The sequence below is a fragment of the Oryzias latipes genome, chromosome 4 (genome assembly GCF_053564925.1).
Source record: "Oryzias latipes strain Hd-rR chromosome 4, Olatipes_Hd-rR_3.1".
NCBI lineage: Eukaryota > Metazoa > Chordata > Actinopteri > Beloniformes > Adrianichthyidae > Oryzias > Oryzias latipes.
This window is the reverse complement of record NC_136240.1, coordinates 2,173,078-2,179,147: the sequence shown is the minus strand read 5'-3', so window position 1 is coordinate 2,179,147 and position 6,070 is coordinate 2,173,078. Positions and strand designations below refer to the sequence as shown.

General features: G+C 42.2%; 1 long non-coding RNA gene across 1 annotated transcript; it reads right to left on the bottom strand.

The window, feature by feature from the left end:
* Positions 1 to 1,592: 1,592 nt before the first annotated feature.
* On the bottom strand, positions 1,593 to 4,526 carry LOC144992002 (uncharacterized). Its single transcript, XR_013655706.1, has 2 exons — positions 4,392 to 4,526; positions 1,593 to 3,379 (listed from the first exon to the last, which is right to left on the bottom strand). It is a non-coding gene; the product is annotated as an uncharacterized LOC144992002 (long non-coding RNA).
* Positions 4,527 to 6,070: the final 1,544 nt, after the last annotated feature.

The window sequence follows — 6,070 nt, the reverse complement described above, 5'->3', positions numbered from 1 at the left end:
ATAAACGACCCTTTAATGAAGTCGCCCACAAAACAGGCCAAAACCGCGCGCCCCACTTACGTATTCCATCACGCCATTGCCCTCACATTTCCTCTTGCTCAGCCGCCATGGCAGGCACAGCTGGGAAGGGGGAGAGTAAGAAAAGGGGGAGAAAAATGACTCTGTGCTCTGACAACGCTGAGCCCCTACCCCCCCAAAGCCCCCTTTCAGACTTTTGGCCGAACAAAAGCATCTGTTGCCATACTGTGCTGCTCAGACCCCCCCAACCTCACTCATACTCCAGTCTTGCAGGAGCTAAAAAAGGCAGCAGCAGCCCCGTGCAGCTGAGGCTGCTCACCTTGTGGCACACATCTATTGTGCAGCTCGGTTCAGGAGCTTCTCCATCCATCTTTGTGTCTCAGGGACAAATGCAGAAACTTTGTATGACTGAGTCAGAGAGAGGGGCACAGGACTACAGCTGCAGCATGAATAGGAGCCAATGAAGAGATGAGGTGGGAGTGTGAGGAAGAGAAGGGGCAGCTGCTGGGTGGTCCCACCCCTCCAACTCTGAAGAGTTGTTTGGCTTCTCTGAGAATTTGGAACACAAACAACTTGGTTTACTACAACCTCTACAAGCTCACAACCCCACCTTTATGAGCCTGGTGTACTGCGTACAGCCAATGATTCAAATGTATGGCACAGACTCGTTCCATGAAGTTTTAGTGAAAACCAGCTGAGAGAATTTGTGGTGACAATTTTGAGGGTTTGTCTGTTGACCTGATGTTGTACTCTCCCTCTCTAACATGTTCTCTGTTGGATACATAAAGAGCAGCATCTCATTCCAGCTCTGTACTGATGCTACTTCATGCTCACTTTAAAATTAACTACATCCTCTTTTCTATCCTCCAGCTTCCGTTGTTTTTCTAAACAGTTTTCCAAAATTCAGCTCTAGAGAAAGACCTGTTTGTCTTTGAACACCACTGCACATCACAGTGACTCATGGGAAATACATTAGGAAACATCCATGCCGATGAAAATGGTGTTTTTGGTGTTTTAACATGTTCTTGTGGCATTTTTCTGATGATGGAGGACATTTATGGAAAAAATTAAGATTAAAACTGCAATTCTGAGTATTTTTTTGTTTAATTGTTGTGAATCAGTAGCAGACGAAAAAAGCTGTTTAAACAAGCGTGTAGGTATGATGTAGAAGCTACATCATACCTACACGCTTATTCAAACGGCTAGATCCATGAATGTCTTTGTTTTCCTCGTCTGAGCTGGAAACTGAATCTTGTTTTTTTAGAAAAAAAAATCTGCTCCATACTTTTCTATTAGGGCTGTAATGATTAATCAATTTCTATTCCCACGATCCAACCAGATTGATCTGTTTAAGGGAAGGGCAAGGGCCCACACTGGATGAAGCTCATCCAGTACCTTTTATGTCAAAATGTCATTTTACTTTTACATCCCACCGTAGAAGAAAACCAAACTTTGGATTTCTTTGGCATGACATAAAAAGTATTTGAACTGTTTTCCTTTTGAATGTTTCGTTTTTCAGTCTCTGATGTTTACATTCAATGAGGAAATAACATCAAATCTCAACACAAAAGTAAAGCAGAATGTTTATTGGCTTTTGAGCAATATTTTTGGTAAACTCTTACTATCAATAAGCACTGTGTGAACTCTATCAATAACAAATTGATAATCAAAAAAAGTAGATCATAGAAGCTAAAAAAAAATTGTTATACCAGCATGATAGTTCTTTAAACAGAACTATATATTTGCTTCATTGGTAAAAGCTGTCATCATGTTTCCATTTTTCAAGAGAAAAAAATATATTGGGTTACTTTTGAGTGCAATCTCAGAATAACACTTTTTAATGAGTTTTTGCAAGTATCCCTAGAGAAAAATCCCTCTTCCTTTTTGAGACATGTGCAGGTGCAGTGGAGGGGGGCGTCAGCTCTCTGTCAAGCCTGGTAGGTGGAGGAGAGCAGCAGCATCCCACAATCCTCCTCTCCATCAGCGAACACTCCAGGTCAAACAACAGGCTTTTTGAGACTACAGACATTTCTGCTCCCAGAGAAAATGTCTCACACATTTCCACAGAAGCATCAAAACCTCTTTGTTCTTTGTAAGAGTCTGGAAATGAAGCGAACGTTGTGTTTTTTTCTGGTTCACATGTGGATCAGGTCTCAGCAGAAGATGTTCTCACTCGACAGAGAACAGTTTTCTTCTCAAACACAAACATCTCTCTGTCACACTAACAACAAATGTACTCTTTTGGTGCTGCAAAGCTGAAGAGCAACACTTTTCAAAGGGTGTTTAGCATTCAGGTTCAGTCATTCACTCTGAGCCAGGAAATCTTTGTTTGCCCGCCGCTCTGCAAACCGTGGAGTGACAGGAGGGGCGGGGGGATCGATTTGATTCTAATCAGACCATGAAAAGAACATGATCTAACTACTTTTAGAACGGAGTATATTTAGGCCCACTCGTCTTTACACTCTCTACTCCCCCCCCCCCACTTTAGAGAGAGCACAATGAAGCAGGCCAATTTAAAAAGCCTTGAATGTCTCGTCAATGACTTTCTAAAAACGTGTAGAGAGCTTTGGGACTGAGGAAAGTAGAGAGAAAAGGGAAAAATGAGGAAAAAGGGGTCAAAGAGCAGACATAAAAATTCCAAGAGTTGTTTAAGCATGGGTGGGTTCATTTGCATGACAGCACCATGAGAATACGGCTGACCTCTCGGACCGCCCCAGTCCTAGGTTGAGCTGGAGCCTGACGTGCAGGCTTTGACCCAGCTCATTGACTCTGAATGGATACTCTGTCAAAAGGAGGGACCTCGCAGCTCTCAGCCGGACAGGCATCTGCAGACCTTCTTCTACCTCTGTTTTAATAAATACTTCTAGCACAGTGAGCTGTGTCTCTACACACACTTATTCAAAAATGAGCACAAACCATCAGTCTCCTATCACCCGTCCATTCGCACACAGGACAAACTCCACAAATGCCTCAAAATCAGAAGTAAAAAGAAGACACTTAAATCCCTTATAAAGACCACTGGCTGGCTCTCTTTCAGCCACGACAGGTGCAGCAAAGCCCCTGCACGTGCAGCCACATCTACATGCTTCACTTGATAGCTCTATGATTTACTGCAGCAGGCAGGTGAGAGAACACAGGGTGGACCGGGGGGGGGGGGCAGCTGCCTAATGTGGCCTGCATACAAATCCCGCTTAGTCGCCCCAAACTCCCCCTCAACCCTATACAAAGTTGTGACTCCGTGTAAACACAAAAAGCTGAGGCAGCTCCCAAACACTCAACGTTCGTCTGGCTGCTGGGACGATGCAGACAGGAGCTCTTCGCCTGACCTCAGCTGTCCGTGAACTCAGCAAACCCACTTCTCCTGAAAATGCCAACAAAAAACTTGATGAGCTGGTGTGAGCAAACTCTGCAGCCACAAGTGCTTTCATTTTTGCACAATTATGGTAAATTATAATAAACAATATGATCAGCATCCCTGAACCTAATATTTAGCTACATCTTCCCACAAATTCTATTGCTAACATAGATAAAAACAATGCTTAGTCTCATTAACACCAAAATGTTTGCTGTCATTTATTTAGGAGTTCAAATAGAGAAGAGTGATGCTTTTGCATAATTAGAATCCATTAAAAGCCTGTTGTAATGAAGATTTTCACAATTTGACAAGATGTTAATAAAATGTCTGTTAAAGCGTTTGTTCAAACACCAAACAGATACAGAATGAAACCCAGGGTGTTGCAAAGCTTCTGTGTTCAGTGTCTGACATTTTTCTTCTCACTTTCCACGTTTTAACGTTTAGATGTTTTTCAAATTCAGGAAAAGCTTTTGATATTTTTTGAACACGGTCGCCGACAGATGTAAGATATGTTTACATTTAAGATACAACAGCAAAAAAATTAACAAACCTGAAACACTAAAAACACTGTACAAATTACAAAATACCGAATCACAAAAAGCAACTCCGATGCGAATGACCAAATCCAGAAACAGCGGAAGCGGGGACATGGCTTCCAATGGAAAAGGGATTTTTAAAATGCATTTATGACTGTTTGTGGACATTATAAATACATGATTGTCCAAAAGCATTTTTGAAATTATATTACAATATAAATTACAACTTAGCAAGGTAAAGTTTTTGTGTCACTTCTGGTAATTAGGGTATTCCGTTTAAGCCGGCCGGCAAGTGCAAAACAGAACAGCAAACGATGGAGAACAAAATAACGAAAGCGAGCAGCTGCCTTTGCGTTTCAGGACTCGGTCATTTGTTACCTGGTTTGCTGTTGTGTTTCAGTATTTGACATTTGTACAGAGATTGTTTTAGTGCTTCAGGATGTGTTTGTTGTTCTTGTATTAAATGTAAATGCGTATTGCACCTCTTGGCCACCGTACTGAACAGTGGAGAAACAGCAGATCTCTGTTCTTGTTCTGTTGGGAGAGGGGAGTGGATAACTGAATCCAAGTGCAGACCCAGGCAGGCAGGCAGGCAGGCAGGCAGGCAGGCAGGCAGGCAGGCAGGCAGGCAGGCAGGCAGGCAGGCAGGCAGGCAGGCAGGCAGGCAGGCAGGCAGGCAGGCAGGCAGGCAGGCAGGCAGGCAGGCAGGCAGGCAGGCAGGCAGGCAGGCAGGCAGGCAGGCAGGCAGGCAGGCAGGCAGGCAGGCAGGCAGGCAGGCAGGCAGGCAGGCAGGCAGGCAGGCAGGCAGGCAGGCAGGCAGGCAGGCAGGCAGGCAGGCAGGCAGGCAGGCAGGCAGGCAGGCAGGCAGGCAGGCAGGCAGGCAGGCAGGCATCATTTCAGTTGCTCTTGGGTGTAAAGGATTGTTCAAAGCCAAGGACTTGTTACCACAGGGTGAACAATAATCTGGTGCTGGCTGGAGGTCCTCCTCAGGAATAAATAGAGTCTGTGATGGCCTGCAGGTGTGGAGGGGCTGATTGTGGAGATGAGCAGCAGGTGTTGTGCCCCAAGGAGGAGGCATGCTCAACCACAACATGTTCAGGTTTTATAATGAAGCTGAAAATAATGTCTTCCAATTATTTACAGAAACTACTCAAAACAAAAACCACCCATCTGTAAACATTGAAAAGAAAAAAGTATTTCAAAAACCAAAATTTAGACCAAAAATCAAGAAATCTTCAACAGTCAACAGTTAAAGAAACCACATACAATGCTATATTTAGGAAGATTTGAAATGTTGAAGAAATGTGAAAGTGTGGAATACGATAAGTTGACTGAGAAATATGGAAGCTTTTTTGAGTCCTAACTCAAAGTAATTAAGCAAGTTGATCATGCAATTTGAAAATGCTTGTTTTCAATTGACAATTTAACATGTGATTCAGGCTTGGTGTCAGGTGGGGAGGGCTGGTGACCATGAAGGACCCAAAATGCAGAGACGGTATAGGAGAGGAGGAAAAGTAAAGTAAAGAATTACTTTTTGAAATAGGTTAAGTAGAGTAATTTTATTATTGATCCAGTAACTAAGTAAAGTAATCAATTACTTTTTAGAAGTAACTGCCTAAGTCATTTTTTGACAAAAATGTTTTTTTTTGTCTAAATCCTCTCCTCATGATGCAGGCCACCTCTGGTAAAATTGCCTACATCCTCAGTTAAACAGAACATGCCATTCTACTCCTTGAGTGTAATTGCCTATGTCAAGAGTGTGACTTAGAAAGTTTTATTTTGCCTAAGTCACAAATCAATGTGATTCAGGCAATTTTATAAGCATTTCATGATGGCTGATGATTCAAGGAATAGAATTGTTTTTTTCTGATTTTGAGGTTATTCCCATAATTCAGGGCTCCTCCCATATTAGTAGGTAAAAATGTCTACTATGCTATACACTAAGCTAAAAATACTCAGTAAGATTTCATCTTTTAATCAGTTTTTTTGTTAAAATTTCTGTTTAGGAAGTCAGATTAAAAACAAAAATAAAGTGGCTTTTAGAATGATACTATACGATTAAACAATCTTTGAATGAATTGAATGAATGAAGTAGGATTTTGATGTCTCATTTTCTCAACGGTCCATAACCCAATTAACATTTTTATACTGTATTGCATAC